Here is a 25,008-nt window from a genome sequence, read left to right on the forward strand (position 1 = left end):
GTTTCTTTTTAAGTTACTTGGTTTGTTGTAATTTGTCATGGCATCCATAGAAAGTGAACATATGCAGACCATAGTTTTCCAGGCTGCCAGTGATGACTACAATAGTATTTTAAAGATCAGCCTCTTAAGAGTTGCTCCTAGATGAGAATAGCTTACTCTGCAGTCAGTGTTCAGTTGAAGGTTTTGTTAATCTTCTTGGGCTAGTGAGGTCTTGGTTTCCTTTCTGCATTTATGAGTCTGTATATGTGCTGGAGAATGCTTTCAAATCTACCCAGATTCTTGTTCTGATTGCCTCTAAAGTGGGCCCTGCTTAGCATATGCACACAATTTTCTTGACACCCTAATTTGACTCTGAACTTAGGGGAAGTGTTTTTGGATAGCTTTTCCCCTGATTTTTCCTGGTTGCTCTGATATTTTGCTTTTATCAGAGTTACCAGCCTTTTCTTTATTGCTTTCCAATAAGATCTCCTCTGTTCTCAACAATACCCTTAGGCATGAAGCTCTAAGTAAAATCAGTTCTCTCAGCAAGTTCCACACAGAGCTCTTCTTGCTATAACATCTTGCCTTTCCCTTTGGGCAGAAACCTCACAATACTGCACTGGATTCAGCATCAGGGAACCCGGTGTCCCCACAATGATACTCAGTTTCTACAAGTGTGTAGTATGGTGAATGGCAGTACCTGATCTTTTCATCTTGTCCCTAAGTGCATAGAACCACAATCTTATGAGTGAGCTGGGATAGTAGTGATTGGAACTCCAGTATTCTCAGACTGACAAATCTGGTGCTTCCATTGTAGTAGGAAGTCGGGGTGGGTAAAGAGAGATTCCATGCTTTCAGCAGTGAATCTCTGGATTAGACCTTTTGTGACATAGAGCTAGGGTATGGGGTATGGCCTATGTACCTACATCCTTGTGAGTGAAACCTTAGCTCCAGACTATGAGCTTATGGAAGAAGTAGCCTTGTCTCATTGACTATACATACCCCTATAGCTGCCATAATTTGGAGCTGGAGAAAGGGGATATAAGGCAGTATGTCATGACTCAAATGTCTCAGGTCCTTTATGTGATTTAGTAGATTACCTTGAGTGATTTTTTCTTCATTTGCTGTATGCCTTTTGGACGGTCCCCTGAGATATATTGTCATTGTTTTTTAAAAATAATTTTGAGTTATTAAATTTTTGTTTTGCAATGGAAAAAAATATCCACCAAGCTTCCTACTTCATCATTTTGGAAATAATAACCTTCTACTGTCATACAGCTTGCTTTAGCAGTATGGCCATTTGTGTTTAGTTCCAAATATACCACTCCATTTTGTGATGGAATGCCACTGGATATATCTAAGTGCACAACTTGGTTGGTGTAACACTATCAGTCTGTCAATAAAGTTTCCATTAGCATGACAGCAGCTATTTTACAAACAGTGTGTAGTGTTGTAGATGACATTTTTCTTCAGAACTCTGAAGACCTATATTTTGACTAATGGCTTCTAGCCTATAAAGTCTTTATTGTACATAGATATCTAACAGCTTAGTAGTGTGTAATAATAATATTCATTTTTCTAAGTGTAGAAAAACATTTTAATGAAATAACATACTACAACAGATGTAGAACATATAAACGTATCTCTTAAACTATCCCTGTGTCCTGAGATTTGAAGAAGGCTGATCCCTTAGGGCATTTTTCATTACAAAGATCCATCCTCATCAAATTCTCAATTTTATGCTGATTCTTGATATATTTTAGAAATAAAGGAGTAAACACAGAACCAGATATAGATCAGATTACTCTCATGGCTCACAATATATGATCTCTCCCTTTTGTGAAAATATTTATTTTTAATTACATAATTTAGGATGCATGAATAAAATTCAGGATAAGAATAAAGCATTAGGTAAACTGAGAGATTAAGATAAAAGGAAAAAAGTTTAAATGACATGCATTATTATTTGTAAGTTTTCTCAGATAATGCATGTTGTTCATTTACTGTTTTATAGATATTTATCTTGAAAATATTTTAGGAGTGGAATTTGTTCTTTTAAGTTTTCATGAGCGAAGATATCAGAAGGTTAAATTAATGTAGAGTCTGTAGAATTTCTTTAAATTAAAATAAGACATTTTAAAAGATTATCAGAGGTATATTTTCTAATTATGCAATAGGAAAAGGAGTAGACAAGTTGACTAATCATATTAAAATATAACCTAACTGTTCCAAATATTTGAGAATTGATATTTCTGGTGGTATACAGATTTTGATTATGTTTACCTTCTCAATCTATCTAAATCAGTCTTGATTAGATTTAATAAGGAGTTTAGGTGTATCTTAATGATACTTTTAAATTAATCAAAACCTAAGTAATTTAATATTTATGACATTAATCAAGAAACTAAGGCTGTATTTTTGTAGACTTCCATGACTCTATTGTTGTTAACTTGTCCACATGGTACTTCTGATTTGTAACAGGTCTGCACAGCACAGTGTTCAATGGACATTACAAAAATTGTGTTGGAATTAGAATCGTATATATGTGTGCTTACTAAATCCAATTACTGAAAGTTTGTGTTCACACAGAAACGAACTTAAATTACCACACTTCCAGTAGAATTTCCAGCAATATTAACTAAGTAGTTGAAATACAACCACAGAAAATTATTAATGGAGATAACCTGTAACATCAAATCACTCATATAGATAATGACTTTTCAATAAAATTGAAATTAAAAAAAATAACCCAATAATATTTTATTAGGTGAAAAAATGTCAAGCTAAAATACATCATTGCACATAGGTGCAGAAATTGAACAAGGTCTCTTAATGTCAAACAACTTTTAATATGTTTTATGGAAAAGTGGAACACCTATGAACCATTTTTAATAAGGCATAAGTTAGATGATAAATTACACAAACTAACTTCAAATGGTTATTTATAAGTATTAGCAGTATACAATCATATAATATATGAACTAAAATGTTTTGGGCTTGCATGAGGATGGTAAACTGAACTATTAAAATATCTTGAAATGCCAGAAATTTATGTAAATACTTTTTCTGAAGTACTGTTAAAGAGAATTTAGAATATTTTTTAATCAGTACATCAAACCTCCTGAAAAAAATATCAGAAGATGAAAAACTGATGGACTATATTTATGGAAAACAGAAACACTGCTCCAAAATGGGTGCAAGCAATTAGGTTCCTTTCACTATCTCACCAGTTGGTTAATTACCAAGTTCAGAATCTCATCCTAAGATTATATTTCTAGAGCCACTAAAACTGAAGGTTGTAACTCGGGTTGGTCCAAATAAAACTGCCCTGAAAATGACCATACTGCCAAAATAAATCTATAAATTTAATACTTTTTTCTTCAAAATACCGTCATCATTCTTCACAGAACTAGGAAAATGCAATCCTAAATAGAACCAAAAAAGAGCCTGCACAGCCAAACCAAGACTAAGCAAAAATAACAAATCTGGCCCGGCACAGTGGCTCATGTCTGTGATCCTAGCACTTTGAGAGACTGAGGTGGGTGGATCACGAGGTCAGGAGATCAAGGCCAACATCATCTGTTCCACAAAAACTATTGAAATGAAAAAAAAAAGTGTGTGTATATGAATGTAAACATGATTTGAGCATTTTAAAATTGAATATGTCTGAATATTTCCTTTCTTTTAAAATTTAACACAATTCCTGAGTTGCAATTTAAGAAAACAACCTATAGTGGAAATGGGAAATATATATTAATTATAACAATTTATTTGTAGAAATAAGAAATACAATTATAAATGTCCAAAATACATTTATATGAGACATACAAATAAAAAAACCTCAATGATAACTATTAAAATATTGAGCATTAAAATGTTCTGTTAACATTTTAAAATAAAAATGCTTACAATCATATGTAAATATTAAAATATTGAGGTGTTTTTAAATAATCACATAAATTAAAATATTATATTATGTTAAATATAAATATATTTTATACATATGAAAATTTGAAAATATTAGATCGCTATTAAATTGGTGTCTTATTCCATTTTTTGCTGCTATAACAGACTACCACAAACTGGGTAATTTATAAACAATGGAAGTTTATATAAGTCATTGTTCTGAAAGCTAGAAAATTTAAAAGCATGATGCAAGCATCTGGTGAGGGCTTTCTTGCTGCATCCTGTCGTGGAGGGAGTTGAAATGAAGCACAAAAGCCAGAGGCAAGAGAAGAACAAAGTGGTTATTATAATAGACTCCCTCTTGCAATAACTAACTCACTTCCTATATAACAACATTAATCACTTATTAGGTCCCACCACTCAACAGCGTTGCATAGGGAATTAAGCTCTCAACATATTAACTTTGGAGGATACATTTAGGCTATAATGTTCAGCTAACATTTTAATATATAAATTCTTACAATTATAAGTAAATTCAAACACACAGTAGTCCTCCCTTATTTTGGGGGTATGTTTCAGAACCACCAGTGGATGCCTGAAACCACAGATAATACCCAACTCTATACTATATTTTTTTCTATACATACATACATATCTATAATAAAGTTTAATTTATAAGTTTAGCACAATAAGAAATTCACAAGTAATAATGAAATAAAACAATTATAACAATAATCAAAGTTATGTGAATGTGGTCTCCTTCTCTCTCACTCACACATACAATGTCTTTTTGTGCTGTACTCACCTATTTTCAGACCGTAGTTGACCATGGGTCAGTAAAACTGCGGAAAGCAAAATTGTAGATAATAAGGGATTGCCGTATAAGTATGTATATCTTTTTGTGTGTATAGAGAGAGATCTTCATATATATACCTTCTATATATGTGTGAGTATATTTGGGTGTATATGTGTATATATATATGTGTACTTATATTTAGAGATATATATCTATGAAGATACAGACACACACACACACAGATACACACACATACACAGTAGTCCCTCACACACAAAGATACATACATATCTTTATACACACATATCTTTGTATATACACACATATATACAAAGATATATGTATATATAAGCGTGTATATATGTGTACACACAAAGATGTGTATATGTATAAAGATGTATATATGTATATACAAAGATATATTTGTATGTATATGTATCATTGTACATATATACACACACACAAAGTTACACACACATACACAGAAGGTATATGTACGTGTGTATGTGTGTGTATATATGTATATATATCCCCCTTTTCAGATATTTGAGTTATATGTGTATTTAAATATATATCTCTGCCCTGTTATGTTATACTCAGTACAGAATCTTTAACGGTAATTTGGGAAAGCAAAAAGAATCTATGGGCGTTCACACATTCCCACAGAAATTTAAATTTAGGATTTCTATCTAGAGGAATTACTAAAAATTTGCAGAAAATAATTTTAATTATACTTGGGAGCTTTTTTGAGTTATGTTTAATAAACATGAGTATTAAAAAATCTAGTATTTGCAGAACTGAGGAGTTGCTATAATAATGTGTGTACATCCATTGATGAAATTTCAATTTACTAAAAATTATTTGATTAAGAATATTTAATAGTAATTGAAATGTTATGACACAGCTTGTCACATATGCATTGCCAAATATGCAAGAACTAATGCAAAATATGTGAGTTAGTATATGTCTGTGTGGATGGTAAATAATTTTGCGAGTGTTGTTCATACATCTCCACCACTTCTTTATAGCTGGGTAATCATATATATAATATATTTTATTATCTTAAGACTTTTTTAAATTTGCAAGTCTCTAATAAGCACATATCACCGTTTGCATTCTGATATAAAAATATATTTTGCCTCTCATTAGCAGAATCGAAACCAGAAATCTAACAAAATAATTCTGGTAAAGGACATTCCCAGGGTTCTGGCCTCAAGGTATGGGCATACCTCAGTCTGAAGTTTGTAAGGCTAAAGATTACTTGAATTGAGTTTCCTCACCATTTGCAAAGAAAGGAAAATGTAAAAGCAATTAATTTTGTTTTGGCTTCTTAGACTCAATTTGATAGACAAGTTTTTTAAAATAAACTTGCATTCTGCAACTTCTCTGATTTCAGGGCAATCTGGAAGCAAAACTTATAATAAATATACATGATTAAGGAAGAAAGGCACCTCTTTCTAGTGATTTTCTAATGAGAAAAAGAAAGTCCACATCTAAATAACTGGGTTGTACCTGCAGTGGAATTCCGCGTAATGTTTAGGCCCAAGTGGGTAAAGTATGGGTTATACGGTGGGCTCTAGAGATTTTTGAGTGGTGGTGTTTTTGCATAAATACATATAAAATATTATGTTTGCCAAAAGTCAATCACTAAACAAATATCTAAAATAGTGTCTGGCATTGAACATAAAGTCATTACAAATATAGAAACAGCATTTGTCGTTATTGATTGCATAGATAGTATAAGCAAAGTGATAGCACATAGTTAATTATCAGTAACTAATTGAATGAATATTAGAATGCAAAATGCAGCAAAGGATAAATCTTAAGTTCCATACAAACAGGTAGTAATGGAGAAGGAAACCACAGCAACTCACACAGTACACCAAGTCAAATACTGAACACTTTTGAGGCAGGATACTAAGTGAAAATGGATAATAAGAGAAAGAGTCACTATTTCAGTTATGCTTTAAGTGCCCCCAATATATAATACTTATTCACAGCCAATAATACTTACAGAATGTGATGAAGTTACCAACACTAATTTTATACCAATTATTCCATAAAAGAGAATATTCAATCAAAATATTAATATATAAAATCTGGACATAGGCTTTTTCTTGCTAATGGACCTTAAAATTTTAATGAGATTCTTGAAAGACATATAAAATTTCTGTTAGAACCCTACATGAATCTTAAAAATTAATACTTATATATCTCCTTCTGTAAAAATCAGACAACAGAAGAAAGTACTGAACAAAAATGCTTTAGCAGTTAAATAGAAGAAACCCCATCCAAACAGAAAATGCTCCTCTTTGAGAGATAAATAATACTATGTTATACATATTATTATCATAAATATTTAGTAGTCAATATTCCAATTTTCTACAACATACATATATGATGTAGTCAAACAAAATGAGAAGCAATCCAGCTAAAAAAGAATGTAATTAAATAATTAACAAATTCTTAAATTCCTGGTTATTTCATTTCTAATCGAGATATTTTACTGTAGGTTGTGTTTATCATAATTATAACCATTACCCGTGAGAATTATTTAATCGATTAATTAAACGTAATTCTTTTTGAATATTGGCTTGTGTCTTGAAAATAATGGCACACACTGGGAAACCAACTACCATTTTTACTACCATTGCTTTGTAAAAATTCCCACTCATCTTAAGTAATCACGTCAAATATTATACAGCATTTTCTTAAAAACGGAAAGTTATTTTCTAATGCAATATGGGTTCAGAGTTTAACAGAAGAAAAAGATCCTTCCATGATGAAGCCTATAAATATTATAAATATAAGAAGGGAAGTGGAGAGTACTAAGAAAGTGACTAGAGTAATATAACATAACGGGAATTGGAGGTTAGGAAAAGTGTTTTAAAAGAGGTGATATATAATGTGAAACTTGAAAGATAAATAATGTAAGGTGAAACTTGACAAATAAATAGATGTTACCCAGATAAAAGAAAGGATGGTAGACAGTGTTTTTTTAAATAATTAGAGCCAAATCATGAGTGAACTCCCGTTCACAATTGCTACAAAGATAATAAAATACCTAGGAATACAACCTGCAAGGGATGTGAAGGACCTCTTCAAGGAGAACTACAAACCACAGCTCAAGGAAATAAGAGAGGACACAAACAAATGGAAGAACATTTCTTGCTCATGGATAGGAAGAATCAATATCATGAAAATGGCCATACTACCCAAAGTAATTTACAGATTCAATGTTATCCCCATCAAGCTACCATTGACTTTCTTCACAGAATTAGAAAAAACTACTTCAGATTTCATATGGAACCAAAAAAGAGCCTGAATAGTCAAGACAATTCTAAGCAAAAAGAACAAAGCTGGAGTCATCATGCTACCTGACTTCAAACTATACTACAAGATTACGATAAGCAAAACAGAATGGTACTGGTAGTAAAACAGATGTATAGACCAAGGGAACAAAACAGAGGCCTCAGAAAAAAGGCCATGCATCTACAACCATCTGAAGCTTGACAAACCTAACAAAACAAGCAATGGGGAAAGGATTCCCTATTTAATAAATGATGTTGGGAAAACTGGATAGCCATATGCAGAAAACTGAAACTGGAGCCCTTCCTTACACCTTAACTCAAAATGGATTAAAGACTTTAATGTAAGACCTAAAACCATAAAAACTCTAGAAGAAAACCTAGGCAATATCACTCAGGACATAGGCATGGGCAAAGACTTCATGACTAAAACACCAAGAGCAAAAGCAACAAAAGCCAAAATTGACAAATGGGATCTAATTAAACTAAAGAGCTTCTTCACAGAAAAAAACAAACACAACAAAACAAACAAACAAACAAAAAACAAAAGTATCATCAGCGTGAACAGGCAACCTACAGAATGGGAGAAAATTTTTGCAATCTATCCATCTGACAAAAGGTTAATATCCAGAATCTATAAGTAAGTTAAACAAATTTACAAGAAAAAAAAAACATCAAAAATGGGCAAAGGATATAAACAGACACTTCTCAAAAGAAGACACTTATGTGGCCAAGAAACTTATGAAAAAAAGTTCATCATCACTGGTCATTAGAGAAATGCAATGAGATAACATCTCATGCAAGTTAGAATGGCAATCATTAAAAAGTCAGGAAACAATAGATGCTGGAGAGGATGTGGAGAAATAGGAACGCTTTTACGCGGTTGGTGAGAGTGTAAATTAGTTAAACCATTGTGGAAGACAGTGTGGCGATTCTTCAAGCATCTAGAACCAGAAATGCCATTTGACCCAGCAATCTCACTACTGTGTATATACCAAAAGGATTATAAATCATTCTACTATAAAGATATATGCACACCTATGTTTACTGAAGCACTATTCACAATGGCAAAGACTTGGAACCAAACCAAATGCCCATCAATGATAGACTGGATAAAGAAAATGTGGCACATATACACCATGGAACACTATGTAGCCATAAAAAAGGATGAGTTCATGTCTTTTGCAGGGACATGAATGAAGCTTGAAACCATCATTCTCAGCAAACTAACACAGGAACAGAAAACCAAACACTACATCCTCTCACTCATAAGAGGGAGTTGAACAATAAGAACACATAGACACAGGGAGGGGAACATCACAAACTGGGGCCAGTTGGGGGATTGGGGGTTAGGGGAGGGATAGAATTAGGATAAATACCTAATGTAGATGATGGGTTGATGTGTGCAGCATACCACCATGGCACGTGTATAACTATGTAACAAACCTACACATTCTGCACATGTGTACCAGAACTTAAAGTTTAATAAAAAGAAACATAATTAAATATTAAAAGCTCACAATAGCTAAGCATGACTATTTGTGTCTTGAATCTATAGAACTGACAAGTATAGAAGTGAAAATATAGAGTCCAATTTCTCAAGAGTTTAAATGTTATATAAAATTTTTAAAAAATTTACCTTAAGGAAATGAAAAGTGTAATAATTTTTAAATTTTAGAACAATTATTCTGATAGTAGACTATATAAAGAGTAGCCAGGTAAGACATAAGAGATGAAAAGACAATTTTAAGAGGGTCACTTTGGCAATTTAGAAAAGAGATCATGGTGGCTTAACTTCTGGAAGCGGCAGTGAGTATGAAAAAATGTAGATGGATGTGATAGATAAGCCTGAATTATCAGGGTTAGTAATTATGTGATATATGGGCTAAGAAATTTCATCTATCAAAATTGCGCAGTGTGATGTAAAAAAAAATACACACACACACCACAGATATTGAGACACACAGATTGTCAATTAATGTATTATTCAGGGCTATACCTTGGGTATGTAACAGCAAGAGTATACAAGTTTTTAACTGTCCCCAGCTCTATGTAAAATTATTTTCAGTAATATTCATGTTATCAGGAATAATAACCAGAATTTCATAATTTATTCTTTAGTTTTCAAACAATTAACATTAAAGAGAAAATATGTTTCAAATACAAAATCTAATTTCAGTAAAATATTTCATATATGAACTAAAATTTACAACTTACTAGACAAAAAAAATTACTCATTGATAGCCACACTCTGTTTCAGTTGACAATTTTGAAAGCAAATAAAATCTCCAAATGGACTTACAGAATAAAAGAATTGAAATAACTAAAGGTTTGTTTCATTACAATGACTATAATATCATGGCTAGTTTTGAACCTACTGTTTAATGGGAGAAATAAGGAACATTATAGGGATTTAAAACACAAAGCAAGCTTGAGGAATTCCCAATCTTTATAAACTTACTTTCAAGAGAAACACGTATTTCAGGGATCCTACTATATAACTGAAAATTCCCAAAAGTAATTCCATTTAGAACACAATGTAAAATGTCAATGTTTATTAATGAATAAATGATGAATCACGTTCATCTGATTTATGTATATGTATATATGCATATATGTATATAATCTTAAGCATATATCAACAGTATATGCATAGAACATATGTATAACAATGTATATATATGTATATGTATATGTATATGCATATGTATATGTATGGTATGGTTTGACTCTGTGTCCTCACCCAAATTTCATATCAAATTGTAATCCCTTAGTGTTGAGGGAGGAACCTGGTGGGAGGTAATTGCATCATGGGAGCAGTTCCCCCCATGTCATTCATGTGAGAGTGAGTTCTCACAAGATAATGCTTTTATATGTGTTTGGCAAGTTTCTCCTTCAGTTGCTCACTCTCTCACCTGCCGCCATGTAAGAAGTGCCTGCTTCCCCTTCTGCCATGATTATAAGCTGCCTGATGCCTCCACAGTCATGTGGAACTGTGAGTCTATTAAATCTCCTTTGTTTATAAATTACTAGTCTTGTGTAGTATCTTTACAGCAGTGTGAAAATGAACTAATACAATGTATATAAACATATATACATATATAATAGGTGATATTTTTATATATCACCTGCTCTGGATGAAGGTGTTTGTATTTATTTTATACTCAGAACTATAAAATACGCCATTGTTTGAAGGTTAGTAAATAATTCTGGTAATATTTTATACAACTCTACAGGTTGTATAAAAGGAGTTAATAACCACCTGTATTTTTTCACCTGTTTTCTAATAACAGCCTATACTGAAACTGCCTATGGAATCAGTAAGTCACAATTTTCTAAATTTGTTGAAATCATTTGACAAAGTAAGTTAAAAGAGACAGGAGAAAGCTTTACAATAAGTAACAAAGGAATTTAGAACATTTTAACACCTCAGAAGATGACAAGTTGGCATTTTTTACTTAGTGTTTTACAGTTAGAAGCTCTGAGTATAATGCCCTATGTAAACTGTCTTTTTAAAAATGAGAAATTTGCAATTGAAAAACAGCAAGTTAGCAGACTATTATGCTCATTTCTATGCTTGCAAGTAACAAAGATTTGAGATAGTGATGTATTTAATACAAAAAATTAGATCACTTTTCTTCCCCATCTCCTTTTTATATCACTTGAAGATGGATTTCAGTTAAATAATTTCTCAGTAAGTGTTCTCTAACATATTATTTTACTTAATCACACTCTCCATTAATGGAATTGAGGATAAAACTTAAAAAGTTCAAAATATTAACATCATTTTGAAAATTTCAGGCAAGAGACAGTGTACACAAAACGCAAATTAAAAACAAATGTGATAGAAAAATAATAAAAACATAATAGAAATTTTCAAATTATATTTTTATTAAAATCCTTTATTTATCACAAATATTGTAGCCTCCAGACTGTCTCCTCAGTTATAGGTAACTAGGTAAGCTATGCTAGACAATGAAGCAAGGTTCCTACAAGTCAGATGGTACATCAGATTCAAATTTTAATTATATAAATTCTGAGTAGTGTTATCTGAGAAAATTACTAAATCTCTGTATGTGTCAGTCTACTATTGTGAAAAAAGAAGAAATCGTATGTATCCAGTGTATAGAATGGTTTGATTTATCAAATTCAATGAAGTAATCCACTTCCAGACAGCACTTTATCTAGCTTATTCTGGCTTCAGCTCTCTGATTGCTTTAACTGTTTCTCTCTTGCTCTAGTGTAAGGTAACAGTTGCCTATAATGTGTGCCTGATATTTAACCACCATGTATAAGTCCTTAGAACTTCAAAAACCTATAGAAATATTGTCTACATTACAGTATCTGGAATGAAATTTGAATTATGTTGTGCCGTTCCAGATATTTAACAGACAGTGCTTTAATTTCTAAATGCTACACTTGAGACAAACGTATGTTTTGCAAAATATAAACTAATAAACCATTTTCATTGCCTATATTTTATTAAAAATCAATACTTTATTTTCATAAATGCATTTAGAATATATACAGCATAAGTCCACTGAATACTGATTTACGTACTTCATATTCTTTTATTAATAATGTATTTCCCCTTAAGATATTTGACTTTTTGTGTGTAACCAACAAAAAATGAAAGTGAAAGCCTCATATGTTTATGATGAGAAGCCTAAGATTCTCACTATAAAATATGTATGGAAAATTCAAAGAAAATAGCATCTTATGATTTGCATCTATAACAAGAAATATCAATATTTATTTGCTGAAAAAATGATGCTTTAAGCAGTTAGTCACATAAAATATAATATGAAGGAGCTGCAACATATATTTATAAAGATAATAAGAATATAAATGATGTCATTATCCATATAAAAATGTAGAAAGTTCCAATTTCCAACCAATATTAGTTTTGAAATATTTTATATATATTTTAGATTTTTTGAATGGTTCAACATTTTTTAATATATACTACATATAAAAGTAATAATAGCATTTGCTTTTCAAGTGTATTGTCTAAAGATCTATAATTATTGCTTACACAATTTAAGAACTAATTAAAAGAATACATAATTAATAATAAGCCAGAACTAAGAAGTTGTGATTATACATAAGTGATACTCTTTTATTCTGTCAAATAAATGAATGGGTTATGAAGATAGAGACAACTAAAATAAATAAGTCAAATTGTAATGTCATTTAAATATGAGTAAATATCATAATTTTATCATCTTTTGACATTAAATATCTTGTATTTTTTGCCTATAACTACATAAAACTGATTCATTACCTGTTTATCTTATTGCAGTGCCACATTTGTAACATTGTAGTTAAGGCTGTGTCCGCATTTCCATTATAATTTTATATTTTCATCTATTTATAATACTGAAATTAAAATTTTTTCAGAACCAAAGTTGGACTGCAACATGTTTTTCATAGAGGACATTAAAAACACATTTTTAAAAGCTTGCTCTCATTTGAAAGATATATCCTATCCTGAGAATAGAATGTATTGTAAGTGATGACATTTGCTAGTTTTGATATTCTTAATATTTATTTTTTCTTTTTCAGCAAATATTTCTTTTGAATGAGAAAATAATAGATATTACTAAAATATACATTTTATTTTTCATTAAAAGCAAGTATTATATATCAGGTTTATAAATTTAACTTTAAAATAACACAATATATAGATACACTATTTTGTCTTTTGATCTATGATATTACAGGTTAATCTTCAAGTTTTATGAAAAAATTGACAAGCAGAAAAATATTTATAAAATTACTTAATACTTTTGAACATGCAAAAAAGTTAACTGTACACTTTCTCAGTTCATGAATAACTATAGAGAAAATAAAACATAGCCAAAATACTCTTTACACTTACATGTGTAATTCAATCATTTGTATTTTATCTAGACAAAAAAAAAATTGAGAGTAATAAATTAATAAGTACCAATATTTTAAAATTATGTCATTTTTTGATGGTCATATTCAAAGTAAGACTGCTATCAGAATAGAATTAAAACTAAAACTACTATTTAAATATTATTAAAACAAAAAAATTATAGAAGATTATAATTCAGTATTTGTCTTATGTAGAAAATCTGTAGTAAAGTTTATGAGCACAAAATTACAAGAATTATATCAAATTATAATTCACAATATTTATGTTAATTAAATCATCAATATTTTTGACAAATATCAACATCTGAAATTATTTTATAAAGGAAGACAAGTGATTATATTTCTAGTTATGAAATCTGAACTTTTGCAATGCGATCTTTTTAAAAATTTATTTTTTGTTTTAGGTACAGAAGTTACATGTATGTATTTATTACATGGGAGTATTGCATAACACTGAGGTTTGTAATACGGATCCCCTTACCCTGGTCGTGGTTGTAGTATCATATAGACATTTTTTTAACCCATACACCCTCCTTCCACCCTCTGGTAGTCCACAGTATTTACTGTTCCCTTATTTGTGTCCATGTGTGCTCAATGCTTAGCTCCCAATTATAAGTAAGAATATGCAATATTTGGTTTTTGGTTTCTGCGCTAATTTGGTTAGGTTGATGGCCTCTAGCTCCACTGATGTTGCTGCAAAGGACATGATTTCATCCTTTTATAGCTGTGTAGTATTCTATGGTGTATATGTACCATAATTTTTTATCCAATCAACAATTGATGGGAACCTGGGTTGATTCCAGGTCTTTGCTATTGGGAATAGTGCAGTAATAAACATATGCACACATTTATCTTTCTGATAGAATGATTTATTTTTGGAGGATGTATAAACCCAGTAACAGGATTGTTGGGTCAAATGGTAACTGCTTTAAGTTCCTTGAGAGATCACGAAACTGCTTTCTACAGTGCTTGGACTAATTTACATTCCCACCAACAGTACACAAGCATGCCCTTTGTTCCATAGTCTTGTCAGCATCTGTTGTTTTTGACTTTTTAGTAATAGCCATTCTGAATGTCAGATGGTGCCTCATTGTGGTTTTGATTTGCATTTCTCTGATGATTAGTGATGCTTGGCATTTTTTCCTGTTTTTTGGTCAATTGTATGTCTTTTTTCCAGAAGTGTCTGTTCATGTCCTTTGTCAATTTTTTTCTTTTTAATTTTACTTTAAGTTCCAGGATACATGTGCAGAATGTGCAGGTTTGTCACATAGGCATACATGTGGCATGGTGATTTGCTGCACCTATCAATGCCAATTTTTTAATGGGGTTATTTGTTCTTGTTGATTTGCTTAAGTTCTTAATAGATTCTGGATATTAGTTTCTTTTGCTAGACTGAAGTTCCTCATTTTAATTAGACCCCACTTGTCAATTTTTGTTTTTATTTCAACTGCATTTGAGGACATAGCCAAAATTCTTTGCCGAGATTGAAGTCAAGTAAAGTATTTTGTAGGTTGTCTTTCAGGATTTTTCTAGTTTGAAATCTTACACTTAAATATTTAATCTCTTTTGAGTTATTCTTTGTATCTGGTGAAAAGTAGGGGTCCAGGTTTTGTGTTCTGCCTATGACTAACCAATTATCCCAGCACTATTTATTGAATAGGGTGCCCTTTCCTCATTGTCTGTTTTTCTTGGCCTTGTCAAAGATCAGATATTTATAGGTGTGCAGCTTTATTTCTGAGTTTTCTGTAATGTTCCATTGGTCTATGTGTCTGTTTTTGATGCAGTACCAAGCCGTTTTGGTTATTATGGTTTTATATAGTTTGAAATCAGGTAGAGTGATGCCTCCAGCTTCATTCTTTTTATTTAGGATTGTTTTAGCCCTTCAGACTCCTTTTTAGTTCCACATAAATTTTAGATGAGTTTTTTTCTAATTCTGTAAAGAATCATGTTGTTGGTTTTATAGAAATGGCATGGAATCTGAAAGTTGCTTTAGGTTGCATGGCCATTTTAACAGTATTGATTGTTCCAATCCATGAACATCGAATGTTTTTCCATTTATTTGTGATTTCCTTCAATGGTGTTTGTAGTTCTTCTTGTAGAGATGTTTAACCTCCTTGGTTAGCTGTACTCCTAGGTATTTTCAATTATTATTTTTTTTATTTTGGCTATTATGAGTGGGGTTGTGTTCTCTCTATCGCTAAGGCCGGAGTGCAGAGGTAGTATCTCAGCTCACTGCAACCTCCCACCTCACGGCCTTAAGCCATTCTCCCCTCCCAAGTAGATGGGACCACAGGATTGTACCACCACACCCGGATAATTTTTGTGTTTTTGGTAGAGATGGGGTTTTGCCATGTTGCCCAGGTTGGTTTCCAACTCCTGAGTTCAAGCGATCTGCCCGCTTCTGCCTCCCAAAGTGCTTGGATCACAGGCATGAGCCACCACACGCAGCGAGGGTCCTAAAAGTTTATTGAAGTTGTTTATAAAATTTAGGAGCCTTTTGTCAGAGTCTTTAGGATGCTCTTGGTATAGAAGCATATAGTCAGTGAAGAGATATACTTGAGTTTTCTATGTTGATGCCTTCTATTACTTTCTCTTGTCTTTCTGGCTGGGCCAGACCTTCTAGTATTTTGTTAAATAGAAGTGGTTAGAGTAGACATCTTTGTCTTGTTCTGTTTCTCAAAGGAAACTTCTTAAGCTTTTGCTTTTTCATTGTGTTGTTCTCTGTGGGTTTGTCCAAGCTGGCTCTTATGGTTTTGAGGTATGTTTTTTGGATGCCTAGTCCTCTGAAGTTTTTCATCATTAAGAGATGTTGGAACTTTTTGAATGCTTTCTCTGTGTCTATAGAGATAATCATATGTTTTTGCTTTTTCTTTTGTTCATGTGGTTAATCACATATATTGATTTAAATATGTTGAGCAAGACTTGCATCCAAGGAACAAAGCCTACTTGATTATGATTTATTAGCTTTTTGATATGCCGCTGGATTCAATTTGTTAGTATTTTATTTAGGATTTTTGTGTCATGAATGATACTGTTCTAAATTTGCTTTCTTCATTCTGTGTCTGCTAGATATGGTAAAAGTCTGAGTCTAGTTTCATAGAATGAGTTAAGAGAGAGCCCCTCCTCGATTTATTGGAATATTTTTAGTAGGCTGGGTATCAGTTATTTGTAAATCTGGTAGAATTTATCTTTGAATCCATCTGGTTCTTTATTAGTGATTCAATTTCAGCAGTTGATATTTCTCTATTCAGTTTCAATCTCTTCCTGATTCAATCCTGGCAAATTATGTGCTTCCAGGAATTTATTCATTTCCACTAAATGTTCTAATTTGTGCATAGAGTTGTTCATAGTAGTCTTTGAAGATCTTTCATATTTTTGTGAGATCACTTTTAATGTCATTTTTGTCATTTGTGATTGTGATTATTTGGATTTTCTTCTTTTTCGTTGTCAATCTAGTTAGGAGCCAATCAATCTTATTTATTTTTCAAAAGCAAACTCTTCATTTCTTTGTTCTTTTTTATAATTTTTTACATTTTAATTTCATTCAATTCTTCTCAAATTTTAGTTATTTCCTTTCTTCTTCCAGCTTTAGGTTAGGCTTGTTCCTTTTTTTTTTTTTTCTTTAGTTCCCTTAGGTGGAAGGTAAAACTGTTAATGTCAAACCTTTCCAACTTCTTGATGAAGACATTTTAGTGCTATAAACTTTCATTTTAATACTGCTTTTTCTGCATCCCAGAGATTTTGGTAAGTTGTATCCCTATTTCTATTAATTTCAATTTTTTCTGTTATTTCTACATTAATTTCAATATTTACCCAGAAGTTATTCAGGAAGAAGTTGTTCAATTTCCATGTATTTGTATAGTTTTAAACGGTCTTCTTGGTATTTTATTGCACTGTGGTCTGAGAGTGCTAGGTATGATTTTAATTTTTTGATTATATTGAGATTATTTTATTACTGAGCATGTGGTCACTATTGGAAGATGTTCCATCCTGCACATGAGAAGAATGCATATTCTTTGGTGGTAGGATGGAATGTTTGGTAAATTTTTATTAGATCTAACTGATCAAGCATCAAATCTACCTCAATAATCTGTCTAATGCTGTCAGTGTGGTGTTGGAGTGACCCACTATTATTGTGTGGTCATGGAAACCTTTTCATAGGCCAAAAGAACCTGTTTTGTAAATCTGGGTGCTCCAATGTTGAATGAGTATATATTTAACATAGTTAACTCTTCTTCTTGGATTGTACCCTTTATCATTATGAAATGACCTCTATTGTCTTTAATTTTTATTGGTTTAAAGTCTGGTCTGTCTGATATAAGGATAGATACTCCTACTCTTTTTTGTTTCTGCTTGCATGGTAGATTTTACTCCAACCTTTTATTTGGACGGTCTTGTATTGTTACATGTGAGATGGATCTCTTGATGACAATAGATAGTAGAGTCTTGTATTTTTATTCAGCCTTCCATTCTGTGTCTTTTAAGTGGGGCATTTGTCAATTTACATTAAAGGTTAATACTTATATGTGTGATATTGGTCCTATCATGCTGTTATTAGCTGGCTGTTATAAAAACTTGATTGTTTAGTTGCTTTATAGTGTCTTTGGGCTCTGTGCTTAAATGTGCTTTTGTGGTAATGGGTGTCACTCCTTTGAATTCCGGTTTAGTATTCCCTTAAGGACTTCTTCTAAGGCTGGTCTAGTTTAAACACATTCCTTCAACATTTGCTTGTCAGAGGATTATATTTCTCCTCCACCCGTGTAGCTTAGTTTGGCAGGATATGAAACTCTTGGTTAAAATTTCTTTTCTTTAAGGATACAGAAAAGAGGCCTCCAATCTCTTCTGGCTTGTAAGGTTTCTGCTGAGACATCTGCTGCTAGCCTAATGGGTTTTCCTCTGTAGGTGACCTGCCTCTTCTTTCTAGCTGCTTTTGACCTTGGTGAATCTGATAATTGTGTGCCTTGGGATAGTTGTCTTATGTAGTATCAGGTTGTATTTCATATACAAATCCACCTCTCTGGTGCAATTAGGAAAATTTTCATGTATTATATCCTCAAACGTGTTTTCCAAGTGGCTTATTTACATTTACTCTTCTTTCTTAGGAAGGTCTTTGAGTCATAGATTTGATCTCTTTACATCTTTGAGGTCTGAAGTTCTTTCCTCAACTTGGTCTATTTTCATGTTAATACTTCCAATTGTATTATGTACTCCAGCCTGGGCGACAGAGCGAGACTCCGTCTCAAAAAAAATAAAAAAATAAAAAAAATAAAAATAAAAAAAAAAGAAATCCTTGTACTGAATTTCTAAGCTCAAGATGCTCAGTTTGAGTCTCTCCTGACACCATGTAAGACGTGTCTTCTCCTTTGCCTTCTACCATTAATGTAAGTTTCTTGAGGACTCCCCAGCCATGCAGAACTGTGACTCAATTAAATCTCTTTTCTTCATAAATTACCCAGTCTCAAGTAATATCTTTATAGCAGTGTAAAAACAGAATAATATACCTACCTATACACCAAAACATCAGAAGGTGCAGCAAAGAAAGAGTTTAATAATTTTGTGGAAGCCAAATGAGGAGATGAGAGGAACCTTTAAATCTATCTATGCAAGGTATACTGAACTAGGGTTTTTAAGCGAATGGTGGCAAGCATGGGGTTGGAGAATTGAGGTTACTGATTGGGCAGATTCAGGGTATGAAATCATTAAGATGTGGAAGTTGCCTTCAACTCCTCAACCAAATAATTCAATTTCTACATTCCTGTGATTGGTTGTTTCGTCAGAATGCAGACTAAAAATTATCTTAAATGAAAAACATAACGTCTCTCAACATTAAAGATAGCTATAGAAACAATTACAGGAAGTTTGTACCTTGAGCTGTGTGATTTAGAAGCAGTAAAGAATTACAAGGAAGTGGGGTAAAAAGACAAGTTGATTAATGGTTAATATTGAGGAGCTATAAATCTGTCCAAAGCTTACACTTTTGTTAAAAACACCTGGCAACTAATTTTATTAAGTGTATTAGTACAATTTCAGAAGGTCACTCTTGAATATTCACTTGAGTCTTCAATATGCTTGTAAAGAAACTACCTGAGTCAAGGAAAGAAACAAAGTAGGATTAAAATTACAGATCCTTGAGCTTAGATAAGGGCCTGGAAAAAGCTTGTTAACAAAAGCCAGATGAAAAAATCTCATAGTCTATGATAGGTCAGTTAGAATAACAAAATTCTTGCCTCAATTGTGGAAAAAATTAACCTACTATAAATCACACTTTGTTCCCACCAAAAAAGAAAAGCTTAAAATACCTGAACACATCAAACTGTTTCTAAGTAATCTAATCATGTCCCAGAACAGAGTTTTCCAGAATATTTTAAAGGAAGGCAAAAGATTTCTGTACTTTACAAGGTAAAACACACAATGCTTGATATTCAGTGAAAATTTCTCAGACATATAACGAAACAGGGAAATACAACATATAATAAAGAGAAAAGTAAATCAATCAAAATTGAATCAAAAATGACTGGTTATATATTTATGAGAGAGGACATTAAACTAGGCAGTATGACTATATTCTAAAAGCTCAATTACCTAGAATGAGGATCAGAAAAGTTGTTTATAAAGGTTGTATGGTAAATATTTTAAGTTTGTTGGCCACAGTTTTGTTGAAACTATAGTGTGAAAACAGCCATAAATAATATATTAATGAATAGGTAAGGCTATATTTAAGTACAACTTTATTCACAAAAGTAGTCTTACTTTAGTCTTGGGGGCTGGCTGTAATTTACTAACTCTTGAGCTAGAAGAAACAATGAACATTTCAGAGGAAATTGCAGAAGGAAAAGATCAGTAAATATATCAATAGAAGCAATTCATGTGTAGAAACTGACCAAATGTAAAGACTAGTACATATGGTAGCAGAAATTGTGCAAAATAATACACAGAAATGAGTCAGGCGTGAGTCACCACTCCCGGCGCATCATCCCAATTATTATACAGGTACCCTATTGATGTGGTGGTAAGGTTAAGGGGAGGGGAAGCATTTCATAATTCTATCATTAGTCCTCAGTCTTCCAGGAAGCCTGTGTCCCTGGACTGTGACCTTCACAAGCGTTTCTCAGTTTTGTACTCCATTCCTCCTTAGGTGAGACAAAAAGGCGAAGGTTGTAGTTGGGGTTTTTCCTTCTCCCAAGTCACATACTGATAAAGCCCAAGTCAGTTTGCACTCATAAACTAGTTCCCTGTGAAGTCTGGCCTTCTTAAGGAGAATAAAATATAACATTAAGGGCATATTCTAAAATGGCCACCTTTTCTCTCTGGTAATTGGAAGCAGGAGAGGATTTTTTCTCACCTTCACTGTGGGAACACATAGGGCTTCTGCAGGTAGAACTCACAACTGCATGGGAATTCTCCAATACTGCACAGTCTGGGAATTTTCAATACTCAAACATGTCTACACTGAGTGATATAGTCTGAATGCTTGTCTCGCCTAAATATTATGTTGAAATGTAATCCTCAGTGTTGGAGGTGGGGCCTGATGGGAGGTGATTGGATCATAGAGGTGGATTTCTCATGAATCGTTTGGCACCATTCCCTTAGTGATAAGTGAATTGTCAATCTGAGTTTATGTGAGACCTGGCTGTTTAAATGTGTATGGCACCTCCCCACCTCTTGCTCCCACTCTCACCATGTGACAGACTGAATCCCTTTGCCTTCTGCCATGATTGGACTTTCTGAGTTCTTCACCAGAAGTAGATGCTGGCACCGCACTTCTTGTACTTGTCTGCAGAACCATGAGTCAACCTCTTTTCTTTATAAATTACCCAATCTCAGGTATTTCATTATAGCAACACAAAAACGGCCTAACACACTGACCCTCAGCAATACTTTAAGTTTTCCTACTCTGTTATAATTCCAATGAAGGTTTCTTTTTCCAAGCTCCAGTGAGCTGTGATTCTCCCTATCTGCCTGTTTGTGTCTCCACTTTTGGAGGCAGCTGTTTTCCCTGTGAACTCCATACTCATGAGTCTAAGAAGAGTCAATGTTTTCAATTCAGTTAGCTTTTCTCTTCTGTGAAGACTGGAGTGACAATTTCTATCTTAGTCAATTTGAATCACTATAAAAAAAATCATAGACTAGGTAGCTTATGATCAACACTTATTTCTCTCAGTTCTGGAGGGTAAAAAATTCAAGATCAAAGTGTCAACAGATCTAGGGTCTGGTGAAGACCTGTTTCCGTGCTTGTACACGGTAGTCTTCTGTCTGTATCTTTAAGTAACCAAGGCAGAGTTCATCTCTCATCTGTCTCTTATAAAAGCACTAACACCATTCAGGAGAGCTCCACTTGCATGTCTTAATTATTTCCCAAAGGCCCCACTTTTAAATGCCATCACATTGGAGATTAGGCTGATATATATGAATTTGAAGGGTGACAAAACCATTCATTCTATAACAACTCCTAAGCTCCCTACATGCCAGTATGGACGAACATATAAAAAAAAGCAAGGGCCAAATATTTGCAAATTTGGTGAAAAATACAAACAAATATCCAAGACATTTAACAAAACTCATGCAAAATACACAGCAAGAAAATTGCATCAAAATACTTTGTATTAATTTGTGAGAACTGTCATAACAAAATACCACAGAATGGGTGGCTTTAAAAAAATTGTTCTTCCTACAGTTCTGAACACTAGAAACCTAGGAATGAGGTTTCAGCAGGACTGGTTCCGTTTCTGAGGGCTGTGATGAGAATCTGATCCAGGCTTGCAGATGGCCATTTTCTCCCTGTGTCTTCACATTGTCTTTTCTCTGTACATGTTTTGGTCTCAGTTTTCTCATCTTATGGAACACTAGTCATATTGGATTACACCCATCCTGATGACCTCATTTGAATGTAATTACCTGTTTAAAGATATTATCTCCAAATAAGGTCACCTTCTAGGGTACTGAGGGTTAGACGTCAATATTTAAACCTGTGATAGAGGAAAATTTATTCCATAACATACCTAATCTTTAAAGAGAGAAATAAAGAAAATAATTTAAATTCACTAGAGATAAAAAAAAAAAAAGGCACATTGTGTTATAAAGAAAAGGAAAGGCAAAAATAACAGATTTGTCACATAGTCTAACATATGAGAAATATGAAGAGGCCCAAAAACCTGGCAAGCTTTCTCTTCCGGACACTTACTGTTTTCTTGAGCTACATTAGAGGCAGGAGTGCTACAGTACAGTCTTTAAAGAGCTGAAAAATCCCATCTCTCTCAATATTTAGGAGTTAAATGACTACTATACAAAAGAAGCCTTCTTCAATCTTTAATCACTCTATCAAGATATTTGAAAGGCTTGAAAGCCATGTAGCCAAAGGTAGAGTGTGGAAAGAAGGCAAAAATGTATACTCCAAACCCATGCAGGCCAAAATAGAATCCCCACAGTCATCAATATCTCAGTCTAAAATCCATATTACTTCACCCCCACATTCTGCAGACTCTCAACGACAGAGAAGACATATGAAGCATATTTATTCTCAATGCCATACAAGAGGCTAAATGTTTGGGGGGTTTTGTTCTTTTGCTTCTCAGCTCTGATAAGAAAAATATAGTATCTTTTTTTTTTAAAAGTTTTCAATACACATAAGTCTTTCAAAGGCCAAAAGAAGACTTAATTTGCCTTCTGTGTACCAAGAAAAGTCATCCAGCTCCTCTGGCTTCATTGTATAGCAGCTCTCTGTTAGAAGAATTTGTGTCCAAACTTCTTGATTAGAATAATGAAGCTAAGACTCTAGGGAGCTACATGCAGAACAGATTTATTTCTCAAAACAGGGTACAAATTTCTTGATAAGCACAGAAAACTAGAAACTGTGTTTCTGTTTGCAAAGACCTACAATTTTGATTAGGAAGATTTTAATATCTAGATCTTTGCAAACACTGGATACTATAAAGTAACAACTCTCTTAAAATGAGTCACAAATTTGATGAAAAGAAAGTCATAGTGAATATTTAATTAAAGGGAGTAGTAGATAATTATATTGAAAGAAGTAGAAAATATGAAACCTATAAAATTTATATTAGACCTCTGAGAAAATTTTAAATAAAACATAAAATACTGGTCAATATTGACCAGAAACGCTGTCTATATACTGAGTAATGGAATTGCTGGATGCCCAATTAGAATAAAAACAGAAAAAAAATTGGTAATATTGAGAAAAACAGAAAATTATGTAAGAGACTTGGAAGACAGATCTGATCTGTAATGCAAATAACAGGAATTCTCAAGGAAAAACAAAACATGATGAAAATAACTTTGTGAACAATAGAATATTTATCTGAGATAAACAATGGATTGGTTTGCAGATTTTATAGCTTTCTAAAATCCTATAGTAAGCTATTAAACACCCACATATCAATATCTTAGCAAAAATTTTAAATTTAAGCATTAAGACATATTTTAAGGATGTAAAATATTCTAGACAAAAGAAAAATGATAGATTTAGAAGAAAGAAAATCCTGTTGAAATTGGATTTCTTATTTTTGTCAGTGTGAGCAAATAAATTGTGATATAAGAGATTAAGGGAGTAGAATTCTGAAAGCAATAGCCAATATTGAAATAATTTCTCTGTCAAGTCAAAAAAAAAAAAAAAAACCATGAAGGCATGTAAAAATACCAACAGTACTCCACTCATATATTTGAAAGAACTATATATTCTAACATATTCTAAACAAAAGAGTGAGATAAAGGAAAATTGTAAAAAAAAAATAGTGGAAATACATTGCACATTTTTATTGTTTAAAATAATTTAAACATGATTAGGTATGTGTAATAAGTTTCAAGTATCATTTTCTAACACCAAAGATTTAAATCAATTACACAAAACACATTAGTGGAAGGAGGAGAGACTGGCCAGGATTGGCAGGGCACGGTAGCTCACCCCTGTAATCCCAGCACTTTGGGAGGCTGAGGCGGGTGTATCGCGAGGTCAGGAGACCGAGACCATCCTGGCTAACACGGTGAAATCCCATCTCTACTAAAAATAAAAATAAATAAATAAATAAATAAATAAATAATTAGCCGGGCATGGTGGCGGGTGCCTGTAGTCCCAGCTACTCGGGAGGCTGAGGCAGGAGGATG

This window comes from Macaca fascicularis, chromosome 7 (assembly GCF_037993035.2).
Source record: "Macaca fascicularis isolate 582-1 chromosome 7, T2T-MFA8v1.1".
Classification (NCBI taxonomy): Eukaryota; Metazoa; Chordata; class Mammalia; order Primates; family Cercopithecidae; genus Macaca; species Macaca fascicularis.